The following is a 13590-nucleotide window of genomic DNA, read 5'->3' on the forward strand; positions in this document are numbered from 1 at the left end:
GTGCCCAAGATAGCGACAGAGTTAAGGGGCAGTGCCTGCTAGTTTCAAATGCTTATGATTGCTCAGAGCCTGCTGGTGCTGTGAAGTTTGGCAAAACTGAGAATTTAGTTGTAGCTCTATGGCTTAATATTCAAATCCAAAAAACCAAGTGCTGTTCAGTAATAAATTTTTAAAAATATTCCAAACTCCATAGAGTTGAACTCCATGCCTGCTCCACTCCTTGGCTATGAAAATTATAAAACTGGTTTCTTTTTTAAAAAATTAAGTTTAAAATGTAGTTGTTCTCCATAATTAAATCATTCAAGCATGTCCTAAAAATTTGCAATACCTGAGGAAATGAAAGGTTTGGGAAAATTGCAGAAAAACACCATTACCTGAAAAAGGTAACTTCTTATGTAAAATTTTAAACCTGCTTCCATCTTGTTAGGCTAATATCTTCAAATCATCCATGCGTGTCTGGAAAATAAGACATTTACAATAGTTTAAAGTGGGTTAAGAATTTTTACTTGTTTTTCGGTTGGTTTCTTTTGCCACCCAATTCTTTTGTAAAGTTGAAAGTAACACTAGAACAAGAGTAAAAAGAAAAACAAAAACTGAAATAAAAGTATTTCTAGAAAAACATCGGGAACCATTATGTTTACTTCATTTCCAGAACTACGCATAATAAATAGTTTCTGCAAATGAGTAACTTCACATTTTTCCTGGAATTCCCCTGGCTACCCTTGGACCTCGAGAACAATTTTACCAGAAAAATGATCAAATAGGAATGTGAAGTCTCGGAATACTCCCAAACTTTTGCACAAATGTTTTATACCAAACCACTCACTTGCTAAGCATGACGAAGAGATAGGCTATCTACGGTTAAGAATAGTTTAAGGAATAATCAATGAATTGGGCAGTGATTACCTGGCATGATGCAGTGCCATTGAGACATCATTTTAACTTTTTTACTGTGAAATGATTCAGGAGTCATTATTTCTCTCGGCTGATAGGACTGTTAAAAAGAAGCAAGTATCTGATTGTGGTGGATTCATGAGTCTATGCCTCTCCACCACAGCAGGATTCCTGGCTTCCATTCCAGTGTCCTTTCATTGGCCATGTTTTGGACGCGGGGTTTGCCTTTCCTTCATTATCCCTTTACTAATGGAAGGCGAACTCACAGTGCAGCTGCTTGCAAAAAGGAAAATTTATTTGAGTTTTGCCTGGCTGTGGACTTGAACACTGAATCCATGGTGACATCAGCAGAACTACACCAACGGAAAGATTTCCTGCCCTCTACCCCCCTTCCTTTTTAAAGATGTACGTCCTGTACAAAATCTCAGTGGATCTCCTTTGTCCCAAACAGTTGGGACAATTTGACCAGAAATTTTTTTTATCTGGGAAGGACAGGAGGAAGGAAGGAAGGAAGGAAGGAAGGAAGGAAGGAAGGAAGGAGAAAAAAAGAGAAAAGAGAGCGGCACAGAGAGAGAAAAGAAAAAAGAAAGAAAAAGAAAAAGAGCCAGAGACAGAGAAAGGAAAGAAAGAGCAAGACAGAGAATGAAGAAAAAATAAAGAGAAGGAAAGAAGGAAAGAATAAGAGAAGGAAGGAAGGAAGGAAAGAGAGAAAGAAAGAGAAAGTAGGAAGAAAGGAAAGAAAAGAAAGAAAGAGAAAAAAGAAAGAAAAGAAAGAAAGAAAGAAAGAAAGAAAGAAAGAAAGAAAGAAAGAAAGCAAGCAAGCAAGCAAGCAAGCAAGCAAGCTTGCTCAAATCTAACCTTTGTCGTTCACTCTGACAGTGGGTGTCCCCTGAAGCAAGGGAGACACTAGTGTTTGGTCTCCTACAGCTTTTCAGTTTTTCTGATCATTTCTCTCATCCTTCGCAGTCATTGGTTTTTGCCAAAAGATCCAATCACCTCAACAAAAGAGGCACATCCAGCAATTGCTACTCCAAGAGTAATTCATTGGTGCCAATCGTCGTGCCACGTTTTATCCACCTGTGACATTGCCACAAGGATATCAGACCACAGAGTGGGAGCAGCGCTCAAGGATATGACGCAGAGGATTCTGGCACCAAAACCAGTTAGCTTAGGTAGAACTCATTCTTTTTTACAAGGAAAAACTGACCAGAAGGGAGTATGGAGCGAGGAGAATGGCAAAGCAATGCCATGGTTTTCATGTTTCTTTCAAGCAAATGGAACACTGAAGATTGATGGATATTTATAATCTTCATCCCACCACACCCTTCCCACACTAAACAGTATTTTATGAAAATGATAAATGCAAGTGTGTGCAGATCAACCAAAGAGAAAAGACATGGAAAATGGTATAATAGAAGATAGATCGGATGAAAACAAAAGACACTCTTAGATTATTTGAATAGTGAGCTTACTTTTCCGTAATTAAAAAAATCTTAAACCCACTTAATGTTCACTTAAAACAGGCATATAACAGAAATCAACTATTTGAGAGGGAGAAATTGAAGGCAAATTCACTTTTGACACACTAGATGAAACAAAAGAGAGACTTTGCCAGTAACAAGTTGTATCGTGTGCGCTGGCTAAGGGATACTACTTTCACTTTTGAAAGGAATAAGTTTGCTCAGGATGACAATTTTTCTTCCTTTTTAAAATGCAAACAATGATGCCAGCCTACAACTTCCTTTCTAGCTATTTTGCTAATAAAGCAGGGGAGGAGAATTGAAATTTGAAAAAATAACAAGACCTTGATTCTGACATAGAAACATCAGACACGTATTTTTAAAAATCAGATGACTGTCATCTCTTTAATGGAAGTGAACTATATGCTATATAAATGCTTCCTAGACACCAGCCAACTTTAACACTTTCTATTCAAAGCTATGTTTTGCTCTTGAGAAAGTGTCTCACAATTAGATGAGAAAGTGGGTGGATAGGATGGCTTGGGAAGACTTGAAGATTGAATCCTGCAAGAAAAGAGATACATAATATGTAAAGAGTGAGTATTTCTTGAGGGTTTTGACTGCATGACAATGGAGTCTTGTTCTGGGAAAGTTATAGAGGAGCCTGGAACATCCACAGTGATACTTATAAAAAGAAGCAACCTTCAAACCCAAGAAAAGATGTTCAGCTGAAACAGAAAGACCTTTTTCTTACTCCAGGGTGCAGATCCACTCAGAGGAAAAGCCACACACCCCTGTCTCTCTGCATTTCACCCAGCAGGTCAGCGTTTCTCCAACTAGGGCTCTCCATGTCTATTGATTTCCACATTTCTCTCTTTGTCTGGAACAACAACCAACCAACTAGAAGATGGTTTTATATACTCTTCACCAAATTGAAGTTGGGAAAGAAAAAAAGTATTAGACTATTTTCCTTCCTTCTTGCTCTCAACTTGTCCCAAATATTGATCTGGTTATTTTGCTTTCTAGCCCTCCATCAACCTCCTAACTCTCTCTCTCTCTCTCACACACACACACACGCACACACACACATACACACACACACACACACACAACTGCTGTTTGATCCAATCTGGTGCCTGCTTAACAAGAGAATGACAAGCAACATCTGTTTGTAAAAGAGCCAAAGTCAAACCTTAACATTTTTTTGGCTAGGTTTCTTTTTTCTTTTTTCCCCAGACTCTAAAATGGGAGGGGGCAGAAAGCGAAATATGAAGATTTATATTCAGCATCGGCTCCAATGAGGCAGCATCTATACTCCCCTAGAGCTATTTCAAGGTAAAAACAATTTTAGGTAAAACCACTGCAGAATTTATGGTCGTCTCCCCTGCAGCAAGCCCAGCCACATAAAATCCAACATATCAAATCCCTAAAAGTCAGGGTTTTATCCTAATAGCTTTGTATTCATCTTCTAATTAGAATTACAGGGTCTTTGTGTTGGGGGAGGGGTGGTGAGAGATAGAAAGGGAGGAGAGTAAGACAGAAAAAGAAAAATAGCAGAGAGGAAAGGAGCGCCGTTATTCCTCCCAGATTTTATAACCTAGGCGTATAACAGGCATATTTACACTTGTGCCACACACAAGAGCGTGCACTTGAAGCAGCAAGGCTGTGGCAGAAATCTGCACAGCCGTAGCCATCAGAAAAAGGCTCTCTCATTCCCCCACGGAGAGGTGGATTTCTGGAAAGCTACCAACAGACCACAAAGTCACAATGCAAAGGATCAGAGCTCCCTCAATGGGAGGGGTGGGGGGTGGAAGGGAGGAGAAGGAGCTGGTAAAAAAAGAGAAAGCCTCACTCACCAAATGAAACAATTTTGCCCCCGAAGAAGGGAAATAGGGGACTGTCAGAAATTCAACTCCCATTTCACTCAGGGTTTGGAAGAAACCCACACACATTAAGGGAAAAATAAATGCAGACAAGTTGCTAAGGAGACTTGTGTAAACTCCAAGCGCAGACATATTTCTTGGCCTTTCCCCCTACGCTCCATCTTGTATTCTGATCACGCTGCTCTGCGGCAACGTTGCACCAACCTTCTGCATTAATCTTGGCCTTAACCGTGTGTTCTGGCAAAGCATACGGGTTGTAGATATCATCATCTTTCAAACTTAACAAGTTAGAAGGGTGTGTGTGTTTGTGTGCGTGCGTGTGTGTGTGTGTGTGATTAGTTGGGGGGGGGAAGTAGAGAAATCTTAATTTGGATTTTAAAAACATAGGTGTTGAACAAAGAATATTTATAGTGCATATTTTGAGAGCAATGGGTAAAGGGGTAGGTAAAACATCTAGCACTGGAAATTTCCTTTCATCTGTAGATTCCTTCATTTCTCCATACCCCTAGACTTTTTCCCCCTCCCACATCTTTGGTTAAAATCCTGTGCCCCTGGCAGATGCAAGCAGAGCCTGCATCACTGCAGATGACAGCATAGGGGCCTAGGCTTCTGCAGAAAACAGTGCATTTGACAAAGTTGAATCCTGCTCCCCTACTCAGGGTGTCCCAGAGAGACCAGCTTTTTGAAAACAAACTGGCTCAATTCAAAAAACACCTAAATCAAACCTGTTTAGGTTAGAAACCAGCTAGCATTTTGGAGGAGGGATTTCAGCCTGATGTCCACCCGCTGGAACTGAGAGCTTGTCCCACAGTGATACATCTTCAGTAGCAGCTGATATATGTCAACATTTGATTTAGAAGAAAATTAACATTTTCTTTCAGGACAGGGATGTTTGTACTGTAGAAGCCAATATTTTCCTTTCTCAGCCTCTCCTATTAGAATTTCTAAAATCTTCCCCAGGACAGAGAGAAGGCAGACAACAAATGTCCTAAATAATTGCTCAGAGCACTGGATCAAACTATATGCCCCCAAATCGAATCTGTATGTAGGTTTACACGTGTGACTTTGCATGTGTGCATGTGTGTGTGTTTACATGTGTGCACATGTGTGTTAATGTGTTTGTTCCTTTGTATGTGTGTGTCTCCTCTATGTGCATGCATGTATATTTGAGGATGTATGTTTGTGTGTGTGCAAGTGTGTATGCTTATGTGTGTTTGTGTTTTTGCAGGTGTTTGTGTGTATGTGTGCATATGTGTGTTTATATGTGCGTTTGTGTGTGCTTGCTCGCATGTGTGTGTACGTGTGTGTGCGTGTGTGTGAATTTCCCTGCCTCACTGTGATAGTGGGATTAGTGAGATGCACAACAAGGCAGTTGGAAGGTGAGCCATCTGCTCAGTCCCCTCCCAAATTAGGGAAGTTCACAACATTTGCCCACCAGCCACAACAGAAAAGCTCCAGTGACGAGCACCCAATCGAGCCTGCTGATTTAGTTGCAATCCTTGGACAGGTGGCCGTGGGACAAGATCCTGGTGAAGGGATGGGAAAAGTCTTTGCATTCTGCAAAGGGCTGGGTGTGTCTCTTCATGCTCCAAGAAGGCCATGCATCTTCCATCTCTTCCCTCTGCCAACCTCTATTTGGTTTTCACACTTCAAGGCTAAAGCAAGCTGTGCTGCCTCAGTTGAAATAAGGCCGCCAAGCAACTCTTAAGCTAGCAAGATGGAGATTTGGCTCCTACCATTTGCAGAGAAAGGCACTGTCCTGTAACTAGCCCTGCTTGCCTACCCTTTACACATAGGAGCCCTCAATTTTAGAGAAGGGGAGATCATTGGAGTTTTTTATGACCTTTTCCCTACAAAGCATATCCTCAGATGTTTTATGGCACTAAGCCATCATGACTCAATCAAAATGAAAAATGAACCTGGAGGGAGAAGCTCAGGGTGGGCATATCTCAGCAGGCAACTGGGCAATTACCCTGTGACCTGGTTGGCCTGGGGGCAGGGCAGTGACACCTGCATTTTTTCATTTGTCCATGAAGATGCAGTAGCCTGAACCCCAGGAAATCCTGCCTAGGCACCTGTTGGCCTATTTTTCCTGCCTGCTGGGATTCAGAGAATTGTCTCACCCTAATGTGAACACATATTTGTTAGGATACTGCATGATTCTATATGATCAAAGAGAGGAAGAACTAATTTACAGGATCGATGCAACAAATGGTCCTAAAATAGAGGATTCTTTCCCATGTAGATTGCCAAAGAAAATGCTTTCTATTATAAGTTGGCTCACTGCTTTCTCAAATTCTCTAAAGAACAGAAAACACATGAGACACCTTTCATTATACCACCACCTCCCCTCCCTCCAACCTTACCAGTTCTTCATGGAAAAATGAAAGCTATTAGGAAAGAAACAAGCAACATGGCTAGGCCAGACTGGAAGGGAGACTGTACCAGATGCATCAATGCATTTGGATAACTTTCAGATAGAAAAAATATAGTTTTAAAAAACATAGTGGAAAATCCTTAAGAAGCCTGGTTTTTTTTTTTTGTTGTTGTTGTTGTTGTTGTTTTTTGAGATGCAGAAGGAAAAATCACCAAATTAACAGTGGCTGAAAAATTTAAATGCTACCCAGACACACCTCAAAGAATAAAGTAACACAACTTCTATTTCCAACAGGGGTATTGGGGCATGTTTGCATATATGTGTAGATTTGTAAACAGACTCAAGTACTTGTCATCCAAATCTCTCACTTCTAGCCTTGAAGTGAAAGAATACATCTTTCTCACATTGTGTAAAGTGACCTTCCTTTACTCCACCCTAAAATTCAGTTTTATACTCTACATACAGGTTAAGGAACAGAATGTTCTGCCTCCATCATTTACGAGCTAATGCTCCAGATTGTGAAATGCTTTACACATCATTCAGCAATTGTCTCCCAAGTCCAGTTGGTATTATCACTCCACATTGCATAGAGAGTTGACATAGAGGAAAAGTTAAGTGTCTTTCCCAAGCTCGTATATTTTTGTAATGACAGCTTTAGAATTCAGATTTTTCTCCCCTTTTTCTAGGTCTGGCTGAAGGAATTTGGAGGTGTCCCTTCCCTCATTCTGCATTGTCAGCCAGCTGTTTTGTATCACATGTAATCCCAAGGTATAGAAAACCCCAGCCATGTGGCCTTCAGTGCTGCCATCTTGGGTAACCCCAAAGAATAAGCAACCAATGGCTCATCTTGGGGACTGGCATCAGAGATCAATTCAGGTTGAGAATGGTCTCCAGACATGTATTCTATTCATGCCAATCCATTGGCACGTTTCTGTCATTCTGATCAGAAGCAACAGATGACAGGCCTCACTCACAATTCTGCAAAATGGTTTATACTACCTAGACTAAAACTAAAGCCCAGCTTTCCATTACCTGAGTTAATTGTCAGTGCTCTCTGAATTTGTATTGTTTTTATACATGGACAGGGTTGAGGAGAGGACAAATTCAAGCTTTGAAGAGAGGGTATCAAGTACAAAGTATCCTATGTAAAAATATTTATGTTTTCTATATATCCACAAGTCAGGTGGTTATTAATGTATACTTAAAAATCGCTAGTGTCTCTCCGGGGGCATTCAAATGGTTAAGATGCTATTCTTGGGTAAAATTAATCCATAATATAATTACATCTGTATTTTCATCTCACATAAATAATTTATTTCTGACATTTAATGTGAACCAGACATCACCTCATGGATGGCTCATAGAAGCAGGGTCATATTTCCCATTTCTTTTGGTGTGGTATTTTTGGGGTGGTAGACAAGAATGGGTGGGGTAAGTGGAAAGTCAAATCTTGACTCGCATCTAAATGATTTGTAAACAGAAAAGGCTGGGAAAAGTCACAGATGCAGTCCAAAACTCCTTCTGGAGACATTTTAATTATACCATGAGAAGTTGAGATGCCACCATTTTTTACTTTTATTTTTAAAAATTAAGCCACTTACTCCAACTCTAACGGACTGATTGGGGCTTTTTGGAAACTGAGAAGTATTTTGAAATCATGTCTGATCTTGGTAGGAAAGAGTTTTATAAGCACTTAGTAAGTTATCACTGCCATGGGGAAGAAGGTTGATGATAAAATGTAGACCAAATATTTGCCATTCCTGGCTGATCCCAAACTTTTTCTGTATTGGCAGGTCTTTATCTTTCCCATGACAATGGGAGAAAGCTATCAGCAGCTCCTCTGTGATCAATATTTGGATTCCTGAGAAGAATATTTTTATTATTATATCATTTCTGGACATTCTTGCTAATAAAGAAGGAGTTCAGGTTGACTTTTATCTTGCATTAACCAGGTCTGACACATTTTATTCACACAATCTTTAGGGCACAATCTAAGTTACTAGAGCAAGGTAGAAAAAAACACAAAACAATTCGCATCCCCTTTTACCCATCACAGGAAGACGCAAACCTGCTGATAGCTAAGCCTCTGTTAAAAGCAAAAAATCAAGAAAAAGAGAAAGTCTGGTGCAGCCAGGACCCTCAAATCCATTAATCCTAAGTCTAATTCTCTTTAGACTCTAAGTAAGACAATATATTTCACAACAAAAACCTCTCTCAGGCCAATGCAACATGACAAGACTGGCATGACTATTTCTTCTGGGAAGACTGGGAAACAAACTCTTGGTGATGAGTGAGGGCAAGCAAGGGCGAGGAGAAGCCATTGTGATGAGCTGTGGATGCTTTCCATCTTACCTTATTGACTTTGCCAGGCTCCCTCCCGCTACAAGGTTAGACAGCTATGGCCGAACAGGACTTAAAAGTAGCAGACTTGCCCTTTATTTAAGACACTCAGCCACAAACAGAGGCACCAGAAGACCTTAGGCCCTAAGGAAGCTTTATCACTGTGAACGAGGCCTCAGTATAAATTCAAAGGATCACTAATGGACTGCTGTTCCTACATGGAGGTGAAGCTCCAGTCTAAGGTCCAAGTAATTCAAATAAAAGTCCCTTTTCAGATACAGATGCCTAAAGGCACCATATTACAGACTCTCTCACTCCTATTGATCTAGATTTCTCTGCTGAACTCATACGGTGGGCCATGAAATCCACCTTCCCCAGAGACAAGGCAGTTTGTTATTGATTCCAACCTGCAGGGAAACCCACTCTATTTTCACATTTCCAAGATGAGGCAGAGGACGCTTTCTTCCCCTTAGCCCTCAGGAGCTACCATAATGGCCCACAGGGATGGAGACTTTCCAGCCATTGAACAGAGGTCATCGGTCCTTTTTATGAGCAAAATAGATAGGACTCACAGGTCCTCATGAAGCTGGACTATCACCTAGTTCATCCCTCTGTCACCAGGGAGGAAGAAAAATGTGTTCTCCAGTCCCTCCCCACTTTCAGTACATTTGGTAAATGAACAGGAAGGGTCAGGGCCGCCAGATGTTTTTCAGTGACCTGTGTGCATGCAGCCAGGGATTAAGATCAAGTTGCTGATGAGTTTTCCTGGTGGACCTGGAGTCTCCAGCAAAAGCAATGACCACAGGAGACAGGAGCCCCTACCTCTGAGGTAGGAATTTTCAAGGAGACTTAGAGGCTTGACCTCCAAAGGGGAAGCCTGGTTGGAGATTAGAAATAAAGTACAATAAAAACTCTGTCTGGAACAGGTTTACATAGAATCCCCTGGGTAACAAAAAATTATGAGAAATTCCATCCAGGAGTTGAGCTGAGCATCAGAACCTTCGTGTCTGCACATCTGTAAGTCCTATTAGTGCTTATAAGATTGACTTGCCCCTGGATAGATGTGGGAAATGCAGTTACCCTGAAGGGGCCATGACAATATGAGAGCTAACACATGGCTGCCTCAAACCTCTCCTCAGAGCTTCCTTTTGGGGGGATGTGAGCAAGTGGATTGTGAGCTCCAGGGTACCCCCATCCTAAATTATCACCCTCCCATCCATGTGCAGAAGTATAGCTGTGTGTCTCCCCCGCGACTGCTTAGTTGATGCCAGTTTGCAGGTAGAGATGTTGGCATTTTACTGCTGAAACCCAGAGCTAGATTTTCTTCTTAGCAGTTCACAGCCCCTCTAGACCCATGGTAGACAAAGGCATCACCAAATCCTCACTAAGCTAACATAAAAGCCCTGAAAACAGAAACCCCTCTCTCTCTAACTGCCTTTCTTATAACATATGGCCAACTGGCCTCACTAATGCTAATACAACGAAATTCCTATTTAAACATCTTAGTGGAGGGCTCTAAAATGGCACTGTCTCTACTGTGCATTTTCTTTTTTTTTTTTTTTCTGTTAGATCTCTGCCTTTACTAGATTCCCACTTCCCTGCACACACATACATCACAAATGGGCTGTGCCAGATGGACTCTTAATCATAGTAATCAGCTGGGAAATTAAATGTTAGAAAATCCAGCTAGTCTCCTGAATTTTCCCACTTGAGATTAGGGCCTGAGCTGTCACCATGTCCTATATGAGACCCAGGCTGCCTTTTAAAGGAGGACCAATGTGACAGATCCAGTATGGGCTTCATGCTTTATGGGTGTTTGTGTTTCTTTCCCGGAAAATGACTGCAGCTCAATTCAGTTTTGTTTCAGTTCTGACGGCTGCTATTAATACCTCCTATTTACAGAACACACACCTCAGAGGAGCTCAAAACATTTACAGAAATTAACCAAGCCTTGCAAAATCCTGTCAAGTATGCAGGGGCTAGATCTTACTTTCTTCATTTCAGAGGAAGAAACGGAATTAAGAGGGCAATTTTTTTTTTTTTTTACCATGCCACAAAGACAGGACCTCATCACCCCCTCATTTCTGGTGCTCTGCCAAATGAAGTAGGTGTTGTTGGTTTTTTTCATATTGTACTCACCAGCTTGTTATGCTAGTATTTTTCAGACACACACAGGCACACATCATGATGTAAAATCCTGATGTGCAAATACATCTTCTTTCTATAAATCTTCCCACAAGTGTTATCACAGGTTTCCTCTAGTAGGTGATCAGTGAGTATGATTGATTGGTTTGCAATAAACCTAACATCTTTCTAGGGTAGTTTTCTCCATCTTTTCCCAGAAGGCTCCTAGATTCTGCTCAAATGTTGCTTCCTCAAGTGACTGTGAGGTTCCATCAACAGCCAGGTTTTTGATGATTCTGTTGTACCCACCTCATCCAGCTCTCACCTCACTGGAATTATTAAAAGCCATCATAGTAAAAAGAAAGGAACTTTGTAGTCTTTGAGATAGACAGGACTCCATTTGAATCCAAGGTCTGCCATTGGGGGACAAGGTAATTAACTTTTCTCTATTTCCTTATCTATAAAATGATATAATAATATCTACTTCAGAATCCATCACTATGCTATTTGTAATAGGTGAAAATGTAAATGATTTACTATTCATCAATATGGGAATCATCAGATACATCCCCAGTATTGATGAATATCAATGCTGAGGGATACTCTGTAGCCTTTATAAAGAAATATTAGACATATATAAAGCAAGAACTGACAAAGAAATACTTCTAAGACATATTAAATGTGAAGAACAAGTTGAAGAGAATATACGTGATTATACATATATATATATATATGAAATATTCCCAAACTATGTGGTTATAACATAATAGTATACAGGCTTACTGAAAGGCAGGGAATGAGATAGGTGAATGAGATAAACTGTATGACGTATGTATAAATAAAGTGCTCAAGAAATGGTAGTTACTTCTGTTACTATTATATGAGTTCCTTGGGGGTGTGACTGTGTTTTAATCTTTTATTTGTAGCTCCTGGCAAACCACAGAGGCTGACTGAGTAAAAGAAAATTACTCAATGAATGACTCAATCAGGAATTAATTGTTGAGTCAGTAAATAAGAGCACTAATGTGAATTACAAAGACTCTTATGTATTGTTTGGAATGTTTTTGAATGTAGGGAGGCAACATAGTCCTTTGGGAAGAAACAGGACTAAGAGTCATAAGGCCTTGATTCTTGATTAGTGTTTCTTAAAGTGTGGTCTCAGGACCACCTGCAGCCAAATCACCCAGGAGGCTTATTAATCATTAAAGATTCGTGGGACTCACCCCTGATCTGAATCAGATTCTTTGAAATTGAGATCCTGGGATCTGTGTTGTAAACAATTTTTCTTTTTTTTCAGCTATTTTGAGGTAAAATTGACATATAGAAATTGTACATATTTAAGGTGTACAACTTAATGTTTTGATATATGTATACATTGTGAAATGTATATATTTTGATTTATGTGTCCATTGCGAAATGATCACCACAATGAAGCTAATTAACACATCCATTACTTCACATAGTTCTTTCTCATTCTCTCTCTTTCTTCCTTTCTTTCTCTTTTTTGTAGTGAAAACACTTAAGATTTACCTGCTTAGCAAATGAAAGAAGACACAGAAAAATGGAAAGACATGCGATATTCATTGATTGGAAGACTTAATCTTGTTAAAAAAATGTCCATACTACCATACTACCCAAAGTGATCTACAGATTCAATGCCAGTTTAATCAAAATCCTAATGGCACCCTTCACAGAAATAGAAAAAAAAAAAAACAATTCTAGAATTCATGAAGAATCACAAAAGATCCCATACAGCCAAGGCAATTTTGAATAAAAGGAATAAATCTGGAGGCATTTATTCTCATTTCAAAATACATTAAAAAGCTACAGTAAACAAAGTGGCACGGTAGTACCATAAAAACCTATAGACATATAGACCAATGGGACAGTATAGAGAGCTCATAAATAAACCCACATATTTATGGTCAACTCATCTTTGACAAGAGTGCAAAGAACACATAATGAGGACAAATAGTTTCTTCAATAAATGATGTTAGAAAAACTGCATATCCATAAGCAGAAGAATGAAATTAGACCCTTGTCTCATATCATATACAAAAATCAACCCAAAACAAGTCAGAGACTTAAAAGTAAGATCTGAACCTGTAAAACTACTAGAAAAAAAAATAGGAAAAACTTTCTTGACATTGGTCCTTGGCAACGCTACTTTGGATATGACTTCAAAGACACAAGCAATAAAAGCAGAAATAGACAAGTAGGATCACATCAAATAAAAAGCTTCTGCACAGCAAAGGAAACAATCAACAGAGTGAAAAGGCAACCTACTGAATGGGAGAAAATATTTGTAAGTCATATTTCTGATGAGGGGTTAATCTCAGTCTATTTACAGATAAAAGTTTGAGAATTGCTGGTTTAGATCACGTTCTGACTTCCTGTTTGACTTTGGGCAAATCACGAACCTTTCCAGAATGTAGTTTCTTCTCTACAATGTAGTGGTTGGATCTTAAATGCACCTTGAAGTTGTAAAATTCTATACCCATGACTAATCCAA

At 39.8% G+C, this 13590-nt stretch overlaps 1 long non-coding RNA gene across 5 annotated transcripts in view; it reads right to left on the minus strand.

Moving 5' to 3' along the window:
- Window positions 1-13590, minus strand: part of LOC129479792 (uncharacterized) — a 337809-nt gene that overhangs the window by 126578 nt on the left and 197641 nt on the right. For 3 of the 5 annotated variants that reach the window (XR_010120114.1, XR_010120115.1, XR_010120113.1), the window contains one exon: window positions 375-456. The exons of 1 other annotated variant lie outside the window; for it this stretch is intronic. This is a non-coding gene — a long non-coding RNA (uncharacterized lncRNA). Of the gene's footprint in view, window positions 1-374; window positions 457-906; window positions 929-13590 lie in introns of those variants that run through there. One more of the 5 variants, XR_010120117.1, reaches the window with a different exon arrangement.

This window comes from Symphalangus syndactylus, chromosome 3 (assembly GCF_028878055.3).
Source record: "Symphalangus syndactylus isolate Jambi chromosome 3, NHGRI_mSymSyn1-v2.1_pri, whole genome shotgun sequence".
In the NCBI taxonomy this organism is placed as follows: Eukaryota; Metazoa; Chordata; class Mammalia; order Primates; family Hylobatidae; genus Symphalangus; species Symphalangus syndactylus.